At 41.5% G+C, this 20,211-nt stretch overlaps 1 long non-coding RNA gene across 1 annotated transcript; it reads left to right on the top strand.

The window, feature by feature from the left end:
* Positions 1 to 5,265: 5,265 nt before the first annotated feature.
* Positions 5,266 to 19,377, top strand: LOC120539981. Its single transcript, XR_005635737.1, has 3 exons — positions 5,266 to 5,416; positions 17,074 to 17,309; positions 19,144 to 19,377. It is a non-coding gene; the product is annotated as an uncharacterized LOC120539981 (long non-coding RNA).
* Positions 19,378 to 20,211: the final 834 nt, after the last annotated feature.

Below are 20,211 nucleotides of genomic sequence, written 5' to 3'. Positions count from 1 at the left end.
TCCTTGCACACACTCACACACACACACACCCACATTTGCTCATAAACAGCCAGCTGAGAGTTACCAATTAATCTAACATGCACTTCTTTGGAACATTTCAGGAAAACCTGAAGACTTTAAGAAAACCCAATGCAAACACAAGAAGAATTTACCAACTCCATGCTGATGGTGCATTGGTGGGGAGGCAGATCCAGAATTCTGCAATGCAGCTACAACTTTTAACTGTAAACTGTCTACATTTAAGTAATACTGTATATTAGTATCCCAATACATGGCATAAAAGCATCCTATCGATGTCATTTATATTTGTCTCAAATGAACTCCGTGTTAATTCACATCAGTAATAATAACCCATAAAGTCTTATTATTATTCTAAGTGAAAAAAAGGATTTCCTCTATTGCCATTGAATGCTCCATTATTTAAAGTTTAGTCGGTCGAGACAAGCATGAATGTCATTGACACTCATTAAATTACCAATGATGGTCTGTTGCAGCACACAGATGAGTAAGCAGGAATCTTCCACGCCATTCTTCTGGAAATAATAAGACCTAATAATGTCCATTCAGTTATTGATAACCAGTAAAGGAGGAAAACATTTGTCTGTTGTCACAAATTATTGTTTTTTGTGGCATGTTCCTGTTGGTTTATTGTCCCCTTGAGGTAATAAAATGACATACACTGATGAGCAGACTCTTAATATTTTTGTAATAAATCTAAGTTAGCCACATTTTGATTAAGTCAGAGTCTTCATTAGTGATATTTTAGATTCTAAGAAATGTGTAAGATAAATCAGGTCAATATTTAAGATACAACATCTTCATTCTGCATAGCCACTCATGAATCATCTTTGTTTTGACCATGCAGAACTAAAGAGAGAAATGTAATTTCTGAATAATCTCATTTTAAAATCAAAACTTGTTGACTCAAAACTATTGGAAATCAAATCTAATGGCTGAGATCTGCAGCAAGACCTATTGGACACGTTTTTTGACTTAGAAACTGTCACAATAAGAAATCAGGCACTGAATGTTTGATGTGACAGAGTGCATAGCTGGAAAAATGTTATCAGGGTGTAAACGCTAGGGGTCGCTGTTGACCTGTTAACAGACAGACACTCTGGACACCGAGTAAAAGTTGCAAGAAGTATTTTAATATTCTTTTCTTCTTAAAGACAATGCCTTAACACAGGTAAATAATCACAAATATAATTCTCTCCTCCATACCTCCCAGCAAGAGTTGTCCACCTCCTCCCGACTCTGGCTCACTTGCTGGGTTCCCACCAGTCCTTTAAATAGTCTTGGACCTGGAAGTACTTCTGTCCTTCCAATCACCTGACTTACCCTCACTTCCAGGTCAGAGGGGAAACTTAGGTTTCTTCTTCAGCCCGGAAGTATTTCGGGGCTTCCAGCCCCATGACTTTGGAGTTCTTCCGGGCTGTGCAGACAAGAGAAGCTCCCAGGCCCCCCTGCAGCATCTCCTGGTGGCACTCACGGTACCCAGCAGGCATGTAAAGCCGAACTCTAGTTCTCATGGTGCCCTGCGGGAATCCAGGGCACCGCTATGCTTTCAGAGAAGTCGCCATCTAGCTTGTTGGGGGAGGCAGTGTCCCAAAGTAGCTGCCTTCCCCCATCCTTCCAGTCTTTGGGCATCCCGGCCGGGTTGAGCTGCCGGCCGTCCCTCACAGGGGCAATGACGGCATTGAAAGTGTTACACAAAACACCTTCTTAAGAGAGTGAGAGTTGATCTTGCAGGGAGAGAGTACCAGTGTGGAAGGTGATTTCAGGTCATGACGCAGATATTCACGTCTTTCTACCTCTCTGCTACTTACTAACATATGCCTGACCCCTAATGAGAGAGAGGCACAGAGGACTTGTCATTATCTATATCCAGTGGACATTGATTCTTTACAAGATGATTAACAGAATAGTATGTTATATATCATGATGTGCACTGCTTAGGCCTCACCTTGAGTCAATACCTGAAGTCAATAAGTGCATTGTCACACTTGAACTTTCGAGTGCCATGTTACACTAGAAGAACTGCATGATAACTGTTAGAAATTTGAATGACATGGCACACTTGAATATGATCAAAGAGAGGGTGGTTTGAATATGCATGCTGCAAGCCGTTATGGTCCAGTGGCTGGAACAATGGGTTCAAATATGGAAGAAATGGTGAGGATAGCTCAGGATTGGACAATGTTTCGCTCTGTTGTACGCAGGGTCGCTATGAGTTGGAACCGACTTAACGGCACCTAACAAACACAAAAGGCTACCTTTGTCCTCATTCATTTTTAAAACCTGAAAAGTGCTGGTACCTGCCCAGTTCAAGCTATGCAGTTTGGGATTTTGAAGACATAGCAGCACTAAAAAACGTCCAGAGAAGACGTTCATTCTAGGTGTGCAGGGTATGAGTTATGAGGAAAGATTAAAGGAGTTAAACCTTTTTAATTTAAGCCAACAGAGATTAAGAGGTGATTTTACTGACTGCTTACTTATCTGAACTAATCATTACTTACAAACCTGAGTGCACTTTGAGATCTCAAGATGCCGGCCTACTTAAGATTTCAAGGAATAATAAAACAACAGCAGGAGTTTCAGCTTTTAGTGAGCTGTGGAATGATCTGCCTGCTGATATAAACAATGCCCCTTCAGTCTCAGCTTTTAAATCCTGGCTAAAGATTCACAGCTTTAGTCTAGCATACCCCGACTAGAGCTGCTGATTCCTTGTGCATACTGCATTTCTGTTTGTTAGTCATTTGCACAGAAATATAAGTAATACAGCATTTATAAACTGTTTCTTACTGTCCTCTATTCTGATTCTCTTCTTGGTGTCTGGATGTGACATTCAGTGCCACTTCTCTACTGCCAGACTGCTCTCCTGCAATATGGAAGAGTCATTTTGGATAAACAAGCTTTGGAATCATTGACTGGAAAGATTCTCTCATCAGACTGGATGGCCAGCACAGATCCCACTATGGAAAACCCAGGAGTGGAAAGGAGTCCAGTCTGCCGATGTCTCCAGGACTGTGACATTATTTTTGACTTTCTCTTTTACAATTTTAGCATCCATTGTCATTAACTGGCCATAGTCAATCAATTAAGTAATGGACAGATATTGCTTTCTGTTTATATTTAATCCATTTTGTACCTTGTTCTTTCTGTGTTTTACCAAATTTGCACTTATATGTGTATCATTTCTGTATTTAGTAATTACTATCTACAGTATACTGGAATTTTAGCAGAGAATTGTTCACTGTGTTCTGGGCCTGCAATCGGTGAAGAGCATTATACAAAAAAGAAGCCATTGTTGTTCAAAATTATGAAAGGAATTCATGCAGCGGGAGGCTGTTACTTTAAAATGAGTTCAACTACAACACAAGAACACGTTTACTAACTTGTTAAGCGTAAATTTCACACAAACATTAAGAAATTTTTATTCACACAGAGAACCATAGACACCTGCAATAAGTTACTAAGTAGTGCGGTAGACGATAGAACTTTGGTGACCTTAAAAACTGAACTTGATGTTATTTTGGACAATCTATGTGAGGAAGCAGGATAATTTAAAATTAATTGGCTCTAGCGGGTGTGTGGTATTTGGTTTGTGTGACTGTGTTCCCCTGCAATGGTCCTGTCCAAGGAATTCTTCCTGCCTTGAATCCTATGCTTGCCAGGATCGGCTCCAGCCACAGCCAGCCCTGCCCAGGATAAGCAGGCTTAGAAAATGGTATGGTGCGGTATAAAAGTACAGGATTTACTCTTTCAGGGCGGATGTCGACTTTTGTCGAAATTCAGGGGTAGAGGATGGTAATCAGCTGTAAACTGGGACAAAACTCGCCATTATGTTTTAGTTCGACTCTCTTTAAATTTATCTTTGTCGATTTACACGTGCATGAGTAGCGAAGAGCAAACAACCCCTCAAATGGCATCGACATCTGGCAAAAGACCAAAGTGAATGCACAAAGCAAAATACTCTGTGGACGACGTTTTGCATATCATACCGTCGAGTCAGACTCTGAGTTGTCGGATTTTAATGTAAGTGAACTGGAGATCAAAAATGAAAGTGAGAGGCCAGCATCAGCTGATCGTGGTGCTGAACATGTCCGTGTAGCTAATGCACCTACGTACCTCACCTGGGAGGACTGCATCTTACCGATAACAAGAGGCCCAAACCAGATTGCGTCACACTGCGACTGCTGCATGAAGACAGCCAGGCAGCTGGCCCATCGCGTATTCCTTCTGGTCATTGAGCTGCCCCCGCTGCTGCCAGAGTTGCCAAACGGGTGCTGACAGCAGCCCCGGCACGCAGCAAAGAACGTTTCATATTGATTTATGCATGAAACCACTGCTTTGTGTGCTTATTAGAAAACTGGAAAAAATATTTAGCCCTCAAAGAGTTAAACTTTGACTCTCAACAGCATGGTATCTAACCATTGCTAAAACACAGTAAATTAAAAGAAGACGATTTGGATAAGCAATTTTTTGGCTTCCTATCTGAGTCATTAAACGTGTAACTTAAAATGCGTCTCTTCTCCTTTTTTGTGTGGTAAGTATAAAAGCCTTAAAAGTTTGAGATAAGCCAGAATGAAGAATGGGTACTTGATAGAAGAAAAACAAGAACAAACACATCACATAGGCCAAAATAATTTAAATAGCATGGCCTTGTATGTCCTGCTCTGCAACCATAAGGAAAAAGGATTGTTCAGATTCAGTCACAAACAAGTAATCAAATAAATTCTCCGAAATGAGCTGCTAACAAGCGTTTGCAGATTTGAGGGCTCATTGTGGCAGGCCTCAATTGCTGTGCTGTTAACATTCTCTGTCTGGCCTCTTCAACAAACCATAACAATTGTGTGCCGGGCTAACCACCTCCTTAATCCCTGAGCTGCCAGACAGTGCCTCGGCTTTATTAGTATTCCAAGTGGCTGCTGAGGGGACTCCGACCAGATAAACTAACGTCAATGGTCATTTTCAGCTGTGCTCAAGGCAGCCTGCCAAATTGAAGCTGACATTCAGGGTGAATTACTTCCTCCACCTGCAGGTTGCCTGCTTTTCTTGACAACTTTGCTTCTGTCAGACCAACTGTATTATTAAGTCCACAATAGCTGCCATACAAAGTTTGAATTGGACAATACAGGACAACAAAGGGGCAATGCAGCAGGCAGTTGAAGGATGGTGAGCACTCTTTCCAAACTGGTGGGGGTCTGCTAGAGAGCCTTTCAGATCCACTTATCTCTGAATATATCACACAGCAAGAAGATATTTCAAGCTGAACACAGTATAGAACTTTAATCATTTGGACTGTATGGGTGAGGACGTGGCGTGGCCCACAACCAGTGAGATGTGATGCTTTGATTTATTGGAGGTCCTTAAGACAGGCAAACTGGCAGTAAGAAAATCTGTTAAAGTGAAGGTAAGATTGGATTGGCTAATCAAAAACTCATTCAAATGAAATTTGCGGGTGAAAGCAGTGCCATCGGGAGTGTCTGCCAGTAGGGGGAAATGGCTTCTAATAAGAGATTCCACAATATTGGCCAATCAATGTCCGAAATGGTTCAAGCTTTCCCTCAAACCTCCCTTTTTTCCATTCTACAGTATGTCGGTCTTTGTTCTTAATTGAATTTACTAGTGCAATTTTTTACCTGTCTTTGAAGATGAAAAAGATGCTGATTGATTCCATGTCCTTTAGTGAAATGGAGTCTATTCAGTTCCTACATTTTTCTTTTACTTCATTATAATTTATTTGCTTGTAATGATTTTTGAGTTCTTTACTATTTTTAAGTAACATCAAACCCGATAACAAGGAAGCTTTTGAAATTGTGTATGTGTCCATTAAGTTGTTCTTTTAATAACGTGTAAAAAAAATTCTCAAACCTGTTTAATCCAGTTTAAGGTGGCAAGGGAGCAGAGCCAATGTGGGCAGCATCAAAGCAGGGCAGACATCAACCCCCAGACTTCTCGTTGTAACAATGAAGCAGACTACCATGTCAAGAATTGCATCGAGTGCTTCTTTAAGGGTTACGGAATGTGTAGGTAGTTAATTATGCATTGTGGTCAAGTGGGTGTGGCTAAATGAAAATAAAAGGAGAAATGTTTCATTGGGAAAAGTCTGTAGAGAGACTCGAGATGTAAGACACACTAGGTCTTATAGGGGTGGGCAAAGTCAGCCCTGGAGGGCCGCGGTGGCTGCAGGTTGTTGTTCAAACCCAGTTACTTAATTAGAAAATAATCCTTACCAATGATTTAATTTCATAGCTTGTTAGTGTTTTAACTTTGCCATGTCAGCTCATTCCAATGTCCTAGGTTTGTTGTTCCTTTATAAGAACTAGGGGTTCTTTTATGCACAGATTTTCTAGGCGCATGCAAGGGCGTTGAGGGGTCCGGTTTTGTGGACTCAGGTTTGGGTCATTGCTTTTTGTAGATGATGTTTGTCCTGTTTGTTTCATCAGGCCGTGATCTTCAGATCTCTCTGAATCGGTTCGCAGCTGAGTGTGAAGTGGCTGGGATGGGAATCAGCACCTCCAAATCTGAGACCATGGTCCTCAACCAGAAAAGGATGGAGTGTCCTCTCAGGGCTAGGAGCGAGATCCTGCCCCAAGTGGAGGAGTTCAAGTATCTTGGGGTCTTGTTCACAAGTGAGGGAAGTATGAAGTGTGAGATCGACAGGAGGATCGGTGCGGCGTCTGCAGTGATGCGGGCTCTGCATCGGTCTGTTGTGGTGAAAAAGGAGATGAGCCATAAGGCAAAGCTCTCAATTTACCAGTCGATCTACGTTCCTACCCTCACCTATGGTCATGAGCTATGGGTAGTGACTAAAACAACAAGATCACAAATACAAGCTGCTGAAATGAATTTCATCTGCAGGGTGTCTGGGCTTTCCCTTAAAGATAGGGTGAGAAGCTCAGTCATCCGGGAGGGGCTCAGAGTAGAGCCGCTGCTCCTCCGCATCGAGAGGAGTCAGATGAGGGGGCTCGGGCATTTGATCAGGATGCCTCCTGGACGCCTCCCTGGTGAGGTGTTCCGGGCATGTCTAGCCGGGATGAAGCCCCGGGGAAGACCCAGGACAGGACTATGTTTCCTGGCTGGCCTGGGAACGCCTCAGGATTCCCCTGGAAGGGCTAGAAGAAGTACGTGGGGAGAGGGAAGTCTGGGCATCTCTGCTCAAGCTGCTGCCCCCGTGACCCGATCTCGGATAGGTGGAAGAGGATGGATGGATGAAGAACTAGGAGGCTTCGCCCCCTGCTTGCTTTGCTCGCCAGCCCCTTCCCCCCCACCAGCGCTACGCACCATTGTGAGGAGGGGAGCTGAACGCACCCGAAGGTGTGCAGCCGCTCCTCCGAAACCCCTTTTAAATGGTGATACAATGGGAAACAAATACAGTTTTGTTTTTTTTTTACCTCCTCTTTACTCGATCAGCTGCTGGCTTGCTGCTGCTGCTGTGCCGCGTGTTCTGGTCTTCGCTCGCTTACCCCGCGCCAGTGCTACGCGCCGTTGTAAAGAGGGGGGCTGAATCAGGGCACCTGATTCCACTCCTTCCGGTACCTCATCCATAATAAACCCAGGCTTTCTGGAAAGAGACATCATGTTGGCAATAGCAAACTGCTGGGACGGAGCTCTCAAGCAAAGTGACCCTAATCTATGGTTAAGAAGTCAAGTCTTTCATTTTTAATTGGCAGCCCAGAGACAAAGGCAACAATGCCTAAGGAGCATTTCTTTTATTTGTTTTTGACTTCTCATTAAATGGGACGACCAGGTTGGCTCCCCAGATTTTCTTCTGGCAGTCTTGTCATTCCTGTACCCAGCCTTAATATAATGTTGCAATGGTGTTATGTCTCATATGTTGTATTTCTCTTGTTATGGGTATTGATATAACACCAACAGGTCTTCCTAGCCACTATGTTACCAGGAAATAAAAAAAGGTTCAGGTTTATAAACAACTGTACAAATTACTCACAAATGTCACATTTGAAGTCTGATTGTTGAGTCACTCTGCTCATGATGTTAAGATTAGACAAGCTTTTCTAAAAGCAATTACAGATCAATGAGGCCTACTGCAAATATGAACTGTTTACATGCCGGTGGGACACATCTGCAGGCAAAACCTTTTTCAGTCAATCAACCATTTGATCTAACAATCAATCAATTAATCAATCAATAGATGCTACATTTCCATTAAAGATGAGAATTGTCTTAGATTACTTCACATGAGCATTCAGATGTTTAATTACAAGCATTACAATTTATCACCCGCTCAAGGGACACACCTGCGCTTCATGTTTGCTTCTGTTCCTCTTCTATATGGTGCAGCAGAGATTGCCGGACACATCACTCGTTAGATAGATAGATAGATAGATAGATAGATAGATAGATAGATAGATAGATAGATAGATAGATAGATACTTTATTAATCCCAAGGGGAAATTCACAATTCGTTAATAGCCTTTACAAGTGCCATTTGACCCTTTAAGTGTAATTTGAATAAAACTAGGAGGCTTCGCCCCCTGCTCGCTTCACTCATCAAACCCTGTGTTTGGTTAATTGGATATACAATTTACATTTTTTTTTTCTTTGGAATTGTTTCAATTTCATTGTTTGCACTTTTACTTTAAAGCTTCCTTAAAAACGATATTTTTTGGAGACACATTGTGACAATGCAACATTTAACTGCTCCGTGAGTGACTATTGTTTCTGTTTCTCTAATAAATAATCTGACTTTTTCTAACTTTTGTCACTGTGATTTATTGATTGTCATAGCAAAAGCCATTCTCACAGTAAACTGTAAACATTTTAATACGAATGGCATATCACTATCTCCTTTGGTGTGTAATGTTATTCCCAGAATATATACATTACCTTTCTTTTTGATTGTTAAAATTTGCATCGCTTCTCCGTGATCATAAATATACACCTGACCGAATTGTGCATTCTTTGAAATCAAACTTGTTGTTGCTTTAACTGTTCCGGGACCACAGATTCTCATAGCGTATGGTCTATTACTGTGTAAATCCACGTTTTGAGCATTGAATGATGCAAATGCGAAAAGACTTTGTTGTCTACTCTTTGCCTTTTATTTCTGACCTCGATTTGTCCTGCTCATTTTTTCAATTACACCTGGTTCTGATGATTAATCACCTTTTGTTTTGCGGTAATGCGACCTTTTCTATCTTTTCTTTGATACTGTAGCGACTGACATGATAAAGTGTCACAAAAGTTTTACTTGAGCAATCGCCGACTTCCTAACCCCAAACACAACTTTCTAGCACCCTCTCCAACCCCTCATCCCCCGTCTCGCCCCCCCCTGTGCTGTACTCCGCCCTCCCTCAATCGGACCGAACAGCTACATAAAACCAAAAAGGCCTCAACCTGGCTGGGTCGCTATAATAGTTTCGAATTTTACTGCTTTCATATTCTGTACCTTTCTCTGCATGTGTATCGCACCATCGTTTGTTTGAGCCTTTTGAATTCCACTGCTTTCATAATCTCTTATCTGCCTTTTTGTCTCTCCAACACCTTTGGCTCTCTCTATTCTCCGTATTGTCCTTATATGCTTTATATGTGCTGAGAGCACAGGATGTGTGTGTGCTACGTGCTTTTACGTGACTGAATGTTTTTTGATGGGTGTGCTCTTATATGATATCTTTTGTAAGTAGGGCGTGTCTTGCAGGAATCTCATGTTCCACGTCCCCGCGAGACGACCCTGGGACAATCTCTTGGCACCAAGTCTCATGTTTACGGTCCCCGCGAGACGCTCTGTGGCAAGTCTCTTTTGTCTTGCGGATCTTTTAAATGTCTTTTCGAGAACTTCCGAGAAGATCACGTATCGTCGCCTTGCTTTTGCTTTCCAGGATTTTTTTTTTTTTTTATAATAGAGAGATGTAATGCCTATAGTAGACATCTTTAGGGTCACAGCCTTCATAGACACAGGACGGTGCCAGTTTGAGTGCAGAGTGCATGGCTTCTACAGCAGAGGCCAAGTGATAGTTGCTGAATGAAAAAATGACAGAAAACAAAAGCCACTAGATAGAATTAGAAAAAAAATGATCACTCATTCCTTATTAAAAAATAAATCCTGCATCTTTGTGTTCATGTGCTTGTGATTCTCCCTTGTTGTTTTTCCTCTCAAAGTCGCCTACCTTTGCAGCCATAATTTGTAAAGGTATGACCTGTGACACATTGCCCTTCTGTGTCGCCCTGAATTGACAGCTTTTGTACACAGGCCTATTCCTCAGAGACCAACAATCAAGATGTAGTAAGCACCAGATTTCCAATATGCTCAGCTGCCACTCAAATGTTAATTTAGTCTCCAAAACAAGCTCGGTGGTAATCTCTAGACAGTGAGGTAACTAATAATCTTTGCATGTGTACTCATTTTATTGAGGCTGTATAAACGAATTACCCCAAGCTGCTAGAAGGATATTGCATTGTTTTATTCTGCACAGACATCTAAAGTCTGAAACCTGTCCGTATGCATCAACTGTCGATGGGCTTACACAGAAATTCCCCAGAATGAGGCTAGAAAAAATAAAAAAGACAACCAATTCCTCATATTTTGTGAAAGAGCACAACACTTCATCCATATATGAAAGTACTGTCACTATAGTAAGGATGCTTTACTAACAGGCTGGAATTCTTTCTATGAGGAAGCAACAAAAGGATATGATCAAAGCGGGGCAGATGATATTATTTATCTGGACTTGCAGAAAGCATTTGATAAGGTGCCACATGAGAGGGTGGGCATCAAACTAAAAGAGGTGGGAGTTCAGGATGATGTTTGTAGGTGGGTGCAGGAGAGCGTGATGGTGCGTGGAACTTTATCAGAATTGGCTGATGTTAAGAGTGGTAACCAGCAGGGGTCAGTGCTAGGGCTGCTGCTGTATTTAATATACATATATAAATGATTTGGATAGGAATATAAGTAACAAGCTGGTTAAGTTTGCAGATGATACCAAGCTAAGTGGATTGGCAGATAATTTGGAATCTGTTAAATCATTACAGAAAGACTTTGGCAGCATACAGGCTTGGGCAGACTTGTGGCAGATGAAATTTATTGTAAGCAAATGTGAAATATTACACACAGGAAGTAAAAATGTTAGGTTTGAATACACAATGGGAGGTCTGAAAATCAAAAGTAGACCTTATGAGAAGAATTTAGGAGTCGGCGTGGACTCGACACTATCAACTTCCCAACAGTTTTAAGAAGCCAAGTCAGGTTATATAGCACCCTGATGTGTGGAGTACAAGTCCAAGGAGGTTCTGCTCAAGCTTTATAACACACTAGTGAGGCCTCATCTGGAGTCCTGTGTGCAGTTTTGGTCTCCAGCCTACAAAAAGGACATAGCAGCACTAGAAAAACTCAAGAGAAGAGCAACTAGGCTGATTCCAGGGCTACAGGGGATGAGTTATGAGGAAAAATTAAAAGCCTTTACAGTTTAAGCAAAAGAAGTTTAGAAGGTGACATGAATGAAGTGTTTAAAATGATGAAAGGAATCAGTACAGTGGATTGAGACCTTTATTTTAAAATGAGTTCATCAAGAACACGAGGACACAGTTGGAAACTTGTCAAGGGTAAGTTTCACACAAACATCAGGAGGTTTTTCTTTACACACAGAGCCACACACACCTGGAATAAATGACCAAGTAGTGTGATAAACAGCAGAACTTTTGGGACTTTCAAAACTCAACTTGATGTTTCTTTAGAAGAATTAAGTGGATAGGACTAGTGAGATTTGTTGGGCTGAATGGCCTGTTCTCGTCTAGATTGTTCTAATGTTCTGTCACAGTGGCACATGAGCCCTTGCCTAGACAACACTAGTGCGTAGTATGCATGTCCATCGTTAGAAAGTACAGCTAACACACTCTGTTCAGCATGGTCGTGCAAAGGTTATAACTGCTTCATGGCCCACAAACTTCTTGCATGGAGTCTGCAGATCCAGTTTTCCCATAAATCTCGACAGAATTCAGAATATGTCAAGTGTGCTTGTGATGGGCAATTGCTCCATTGAAGCTTGTATAGTACCTTGTAGAAATATCAGCCACCTGCCAGCCTAAACATGAACTAAGGACACAGAGAAAATTGGTGGATGAATGTTACTGAAGCATGTCATCAATGATAACAAATTACAGGTGAACAAATTGTAACAGGGAATGACCTCAGAGATATTCATCTATCCACAATATCAAAAACAATATTTAATAACTAATTCTTTGAACCTCTTTTTCTCTATCTTTTGTGATGGATGAAGCGATTAATACAAAAAAAAAATTGCAAAACAACTTGTGTTTCACCACAAGCATAATTCATGCCATTAGAACATATGTTTTAAACTCATCTGCAAACTCTTTCCTCGTGTCCAAAAGTTTGACACAATTAATTTATGGTGCAGAGTGCGGAAAAGGGAGCTATGGCTGGAGAGCAACTACCTGCTAGCACTGTGTTGCTGCTAAAATCCATCAGCTTATGGAGTTGGTGAAACTGATTACAGATGGTGTTGCCCACAGTCAGTGCTTGGTGGTAGGTTATTCTGCACCCTAGGCGAAGCTTATTAGTGTGCCAACTGACTGTTCGGTAGCTAACTCACGAGGGTCGATCTTTTCCTCCCCTTTTGATCTATGCCCAAGGTGAATGCTTAATTCGCCTTAATGGCGGGGCCAGCCATGCCCACGGTGTTACCTTTGACCCTAAATGACTGATGTGAGGCAGAACTGGGGGTTTAACTGTGCAGACAGGCAGCCTGATGACACTGTTGAGGAGCTGTGGAACTTCAGGGTTGCACTGGAGGACTGCTGAGGACACAGAGAGAGGTTTCTGCTGCGGGGTAACCCTTAGGCAACAATATTTGTTACTCTCCACCACAAACTCTTTTTAGTGAGTTTTGAAATTATATGTGAAACAAATTTTAGGAGCATTTATGCCAAAATGTATGCAAACTCTGCTGTTTCGCTCATCTCTATCTCTAACCATCTTCAGTTTGTTTCCCTTGTTCTTGTTAAGCTCATTTTAAAATAATAGCCAGGATCAAATGTACTATTTCCCTTTATATTTTTAAATACTTCTTTCATGTTCAGTCAGTCTTTAATGACTCATAGTCCTTGAGTCTTTGGTTGGAGCTCAAACCTCAAAGTGCTAGAATAAGACTAGTTACTCATATGTTTTTTTTTTCACTGCTAATGCCATATCTTTTTTGAAATATGAATAACAAAACTTCATGCAATATTCCAGATGAGCTCTCATGAGAGAACTGAATAGCTTAAGAATAATCTCATTTTAGAAACTTTTGTATATGGTGTTTATTGATTATGGAAGGCTTATGATAAAGTACCCGGTTAGAGTCAATCTGCAGCAGGGTTCTTCTTTTAAATCCTTACCTCTTTGGTCTGGTTATGGATGTGTTGAATCAGGAGATGAAAGACCAATCCACCCTGGTGCAGACTTTTTGCTGATGACATTGTGTGGTGTTGCACCAGAAACGGGGAAGTGGAATGGAGCTTGGCAGAATGGAGAAGGGCTTTGGAAGATAGAGGGTTGAGGATAAATAAGAAGACAACATTAATGATGATCTGGATTCAGAAGCTTTTGAAAAGAATGGATAAGTTTAAATACCTAGGATCTGTGGTAGGCTGAGATGTAAGACTAGATGCAGAGATAACTCATAGAGTGCAGTGTGGATGGAACAAGTGGAAGAAGGTATCAGGAGCATTGTGTGATTGAAGAAACAAGGTGAAGATTATACGTTAGGTTTTTAAGACTGCGGTAAGACCAGCAATGGATTATGTGGAGCTCAACCATAGGAGGAGAGCAGGAGAATGTGGCAGAAATGGGAATGTTGAGGTGGGTGTGTGGAGTTATAGAAAAGGACAGAATACAAAATGAGACAATCAAAGATACAACAAAAGTGGGAGAGACATCTAAGAAAGTACAGTTAAGAAGATTAAAGTGGTATGGAGTTGTGATGATGAGAGGGTTCATTGTACAGGAAAGATAGTATATCCTGCTTTGGCTCTTCAGCTTGTCGCACCTCCACCGGTGATGTTAGGTCAGCTGCAGGGTCGTCTGCTTGGAACCACCATTCATGGATGTTTCGCACTCTAAACCAGTACATCTACTGGTAGGGGGGCCAGTGGCATCCTGGGGACATCTCCCCACCACTCCCTGCAGCTGCTTTCACTGGGGTGTTGACCCCCATCCAATGTCTTTCCTCTGCAGCTGAAGCCAGTAGCTCCCTTTCTCCACTTCCTCTCCCAGCGCATTTATTGGCTTTCCTCAAGCTTGAGCTCGCCACTTCCACACTGTCACTTTGTCAACAAAGCCCCAGCAACTGACCTTGCTGGGGTAAACTCTGGCTTTGAATAACAAAATATAAAGACAATGAATATGTGGGCAATAGAGAGATGGAAAGACATGTACAGTGAAAAAGAAAAAGTAATTGAGGCCAAGGCTGACGTGAATGGATAAATTTAAAGAAGATCTGAAGGAAAAGTGCTTAAATAATGAACCGGTGCAAGGCCAAACTGTTTGGAGAAGGTTGATCAAGCACATCGACCTCACATAGAACTTGGAAAATATGAAGAAAAAGAAGAAGAATCTCACTTTATTTGTTTTTAACAAAGTCGCCTATGTCATTTGTAATCCTATTAGCCTTTCTAAATACTTCTGCACACTTTTTGGATGTGGAGAAAGATGAATCAACTATGATTCCTATGTGCTTCTCATAACTCAGGTGTACATTCAAGTTTCAGACACATAGTATGTTAATATCTCATATTTTTACTTCCTTATGATGAGGATGCAGGGAGTAGAGTTGGTGACGGCTGATAAGTTTAAGCACTTGGGATCAACAGTACAGAGTAACAGGAAGTGTGGAAGAGAAGTTAAAAAGAGAGTGTAGGGAGGGTGGAATGGGTGGAAAAGAGTGTCAAGAGTAATTTGTGACAGACGGGTATCAGCAAGAGTGAAAGGGAAGGTCTACAGGACGGTAGTGAGACCAGCTATGTTATATGGGTTGGAGACGGTGGCACTGACCAGGAAGCAGGAGACAGAGCTGGAGGTGGCAGAGTTAAAGATGCTAAGATTTGCATTGAGTGTGATGAGAATGGACAGGATCAGAAATGTGGACATTAGAGGGTCAGCTCAAGTTGGACGGTTGGGAGACAAAATCAGAGAGGTGAGATTGCGTTGGTTTGGACATGTGCAGAGGAGAGATGCTGGGTATATTCGGAGAAGGATGCAAAGGATAGAGCTGCCAGGCAAAAGGAGAAGAAGAAGGCTTAAGAGAAGGTTTATGGATGTGGTTAGAGAGGACATGAAGGTGATGGGGGTAACAGAGTGAGATGCAGAGGACAGAAAGATATGGAAGAAGATGATCCGCTGTGGCAACCCCTAATGGGAGCAGCGGAAAGAAGAAGATTTTTACTGTGTAAAATTTTTCATTAATTTACATTAAACTCCATCTTCCACAATTTTGTCCCACTCCAAAGTCTATGCAAGTCTACCTGTAAAGTTGTTGCTGACTGGAGTATGTAATGATTAATCTAATTTCCAAAATTATCCAGCTTGTAACTTAGCATTATTATCTTGAGCATCTGCATACATGAAAAAGAGCAGCAGCTCCAGCGTCCTGTGGGACCCTATTTTTAACATCACTTACATTGAAGAAAGTTTCTTATACAATGACTTGTAGTTTGCCATAAGGAAGTGTAAATTGTAGTCTGGTCCACTTTGTGATGCGTTCTACGAAATGCGCTATTTTAAGACTGATTGAAATGTTCACCCTCAATCTACTGTGCTCAATTCACTATGTAGATTAAATAGAATAACCAAGGGACAGCAGGCCTTGCCTGAAGTTCAGCTCTGCAGATTTGCTTTCAGAGTGTGACGTCCTCTGATCATGTTAGCTTTCTTGGTGTAAGGCTTCTAATGAAGGCACATGAGGACTGAGATTAAAACACTCCCTGGGATGGGAGTATGATTCCTGTGCGCATGATGTGTGGGAAAGTAGAGGCATTAGAATTAATGAGTTCATTTCAGAGAGTTTGCATAATGGGAGTAAAGAAATCAATGGAAGGGTTGAGACAACTTATTATCAGCTCAGTGTGAGTAATTAGGAGCGGGTCACACAACACAAATGAATTTTTTTTTTCTTTTTTCTCAAAGCTGAAGACATCATTCATTTGAGTAAACAACATACTTCAACCTTACTAATGTTACTGGGAGATCCTTGGGTGGACTATATTAAAGCTGAATATAATAAATAGTTGAAAATGGCACATGATGATAGAAGGTCCAGTATGGAGGATGAGTAAAGGCTGACACACTGTTGTTCAGAGATTTTGCAAATAAGGAAGACACACGTTTCGAAGTAAGGTAACGCTACTCACTGATTATGGTTCTGGAAGGTGGTGACATGTTGCATGTAAATTGACACATGCTTTTAAGAATTTCACTGTGCTCTGTGCATGTGACAATAATGACCCTATAAACCTATATATATAAATATGCTCAGGGATGCCCTGAGTATGGAAGAACCGGAGGAGAAAGTATTTTTAAGATTGTTTCTCTCCCGGACCCACAAAGGGTAGCCCCCTTGGCTTGGAGCAGGGCCATGGGTTGTGGGCATGGAAGCTCAACCCTGCTGGGGCCCGTGGCCACTTCCCAGGGGCACTTGTACACTTGCAGGGCCCTATTTGGCAGCACTTTCGCCACACCCAGAAGTGCCAGTGGAAGAAGCTCGTTGGGCACCTGGACTCCTTTCTGGTTCCCTATAAAAGGAGCCAGTCACCACCACTCAGGGGCCTGAGTCGGGAGGAAGAAGACTAAGCTCTGGAGGAGGAGTGAAGGCAGAAAGACTGGCAGCAAAAGGACTATGGCATGGGTTGGTGGTTCACTGTGTTAATATAAATAAATATTGTGCTGTGCGGCAAAATTGTGTCCTGCCTGTGTCAGGGATAGGGTGGTTGTACATGCCCTGGGCTTCACAATATATATTGTAATAAAAGAGACAAAAGCGTATAAAGGTTTGGGGTTTTCCGGCCCCTTATACTGAACAGTTTGCAAAAAAAATTTCGTTTTTCCAGGTCAGTGTTCATACAAAGTACAACAGACAACAGGCATGTGGAGAGGGGAACATTTATGGAGAGGGACCGGAAATTGCAGAGTGGGATGCTGTGAAGGAACCGAGGTGCAGTATGGGAGTCATGACGTCATCTTTGGTGGACCAGGGAAAATGCGGAAGTGAAGATGCTTGGCTTAGAGAAAGTCACGTGGATTATGACAGCGTTGTTTATCTTCTGCGAAAACAAAAGAAGGAAAGGTTAGTAACCCGTCTTCGTCCCCTGGCGTGATATGTTACGCTGCTTATTGGGTCTCTCCGTGGCTCCCTATGCGCGCATGCGTGACAATATATATATATACAGTATATATATATATATATATATACAGTATATATATATATATTGTAAAAAAACGAACAGAGACAGCATAAAGTGTTGGGGTTTCCGGCCCGTATATTCTACAACAAAAGAAAATGCAAGTCAAAATCATAAACTTTTTAGCAGTTCATAACGCGACGCCGAGTCCTGGCGTCGCGGCCATTTTATTGGGGAGGAGCCGGAAGTGGAGGAATGCTGGGAAGGTCCGTGAGGGAGGATGGGAAGGATGACGTCAGGGCAAGATGGCGGAGGAAGGGCGGAAGTGCACTGCGGTCAAACCCGCTACGGAGGAGGGAGGTCTTTTTCCTACAAGGAAGCAGAGGGAGAAAGTTAATACCCGCCATTCCCTGCCGCGAATGTTTTCCCAGATGCTTTCGAATCCGTCCATGTCTCCTACTCAGCGTGACAATATATATATATATATATATATATATATATATATATATATATATATATATATATATATATAAAAAATGCAGTATATATATATTGTAAAAGAAATAAACAACAAGCATAAAGGTTTGGGGTTTCTGGCCCCATATACTGTAAAAAGTAGAAAAATATGACAAAATAGTCATCAAGGTCAATATATATAAATATATAAATATGCAAGCGATACACAGTTGACAGTTCAAAGATGGTGGAGGAGGAATATTCATGAAGGAGGGGCCGGAAGTAGAGAGGTATGCTGGGTAGAAGCCGAGATGGATGGTGGGATTGCTGACGTCATAAGGAGTAGACAGAGGAAGGGCGGAAGTAGCGAAGTGCGGGTAGGAAACAAAGAGAGAAAGGTTAGTACCCCGCCATTCCCTTCTGGCATACGATGTTACGATATCATTTAAGTCCGTCCGAGGCCCCCTACTACGCACGTACGTGACATATATATATATACATATATATATATAAATACAGTATATATACTATATATATACAGTATATATATTAATATTGTCTCAAAAATGAGTCGGAGACATCATGAAGGTTTGGGACAGCCACCCGTAAATTGTGCCAAGGCTGCAAAATTAGGTTAAATTGAACAGAGATGTTCACAGATCCGAGTCCGAAACAGAACTAAATGACTGAGTTAAGATGGCGGCTTTGTATGCCAAGCAAAGGAAATGATGTCATCAATGGTGACCAGAACAGTAAGTGACATTAGTTGCATCAGAACCCTGCAGGATTTCTTGTGGATGGTCTGCAAGCAACTGAGAGAGACACACCGCCCCCTGGTCTGACGTGGGATTACAATCATTTAGGTCCTTTAACTGTCTCCCAATAACAGTTATGTGACAATATATATGGTTCACTTGAAGAGGTGAAGCAGTGGAACACACAGCCTACTTCATAGATCTAAGCATTTCATGTAATTCAATTTGTGCTAATGTAGCAGCTGCTTCTGCTCACCTGACCAAGCAATATCTGCCCATAAGAAAATGTTGCTGCTCAAAAATAAACTTTGTCACAGATGTTCTCCTAACATTCCTTAGGAGAAATAGGTTTATACAAAAAGGTGACATGAGATGCAACATAGGTAAAATGAGTCAGAATTGAGAATTGGGCCTGAAAGCATGATTTTTTTCATGAAATCTCTTTATAATGCTTTTTTAATCTCTTTCAAGAATTCATTTTGCTTACTTATTATTGGAGAGATGCCTTTATCCTAAAGGATTCATAATATCTGAGATGTGATTGGTTTCATTTCTTTTGTTTTTCCAGTTGGATCACAGATGGGTGATGTGACTTGCTAAAAATGATATGGTGTCAGAAGTGGGATTTAAACACCTCTTCCAGAATGAGCATAATGTAAATGGTGCACAGCAATATGAATTAGACCAACTAATAATATTATTCAGAAGTAACGGTTAAAGTTCTGTAATCATAGTAAAGTGTTCTTACATTTCACTGTATATTACTGAGCACACAATGCATACTTTTAAATTCTAAAAACAAATGTCAAGACATTCTGAGCTCCTCGTGTGACTATGCTGAGATCTCCATTGAAAATCAAGAGGAGACATTTGTGAGACCTCTTGGGTATTTTTTCTCAGGAGAATAAATCAGAGAAGCATGAGATAAAAGAACATATCTCCATTGTATTTCTTTCTGAACTCCTTGCTGTCAAGGAGAAACCAAAATGTTATTAAGGAGGGCTCTTTTTTGATTTTTAATTCCTATGGGTGTGCATTCATGGGGAACAAAAGCCACTAAAAAGACAAACTCTGTTAAAAGTTATAGCTGGAATCAAAGATTCGCTAGAAATGTTTGCACCTCTTACCTTTCATAATGGATGAGACACTCCCTTGCATATTGGAAGTCCCCTCTCTGGCGTGTACACAAGGACTGATCTCACTCAGGAACCAACAGATTGCACTTGGATCCAGCCAGTGGAGATTCCTGACACTGATTATTGCACATAGATTGATCTTTGCTGTGAGGTGTGTTTCCTTTAGGGGGCGATATAGCTCCCTAGTTGGAATAAGTTCTTTTGTAATTGCAGTGTTTTAAGTAATCGAAAACTATATAGGTATGATATTAAAAGGTAAAATCCCTCCCATAGTGATACAGTGGTACAAATCACATAAGGAAAATAACTTTGCTTTCTTTACTGACGATTTACGTGGCATTACAGACGGGAGGCCATAATAGCATGACAATATCAAGGTGGGATCTTGATCTATACAGTCTGCCATTTTTGTCCTCTGCGCTGGAAGGCTTTTCAGGACGATTGACGATATCACCCATCCATCCGTCCATTGGCTTCGAAGTGTTTGGTTGCTGTCCAAG

Source organism: Polypterus senegalus, chromosome 12 (genome assembly GCF_016835505.1).
Source record: "Polypterus senegalus isolate Bchr_013 chromosome 12, ASM1683550v1, whole genome shotgun sequence".
Lineage (NCBI taxonomy): Eukaryota > Metazoa > Chordata > Cladistia > Polypteriformes > Polypteridae > Polypterus > Polypterus senegalus.
The sequence above is the reverse complement of the archived record's forward strand: the minus strand, read 5'-3'. Positions and strand labels throughout refer to the sequence as shown.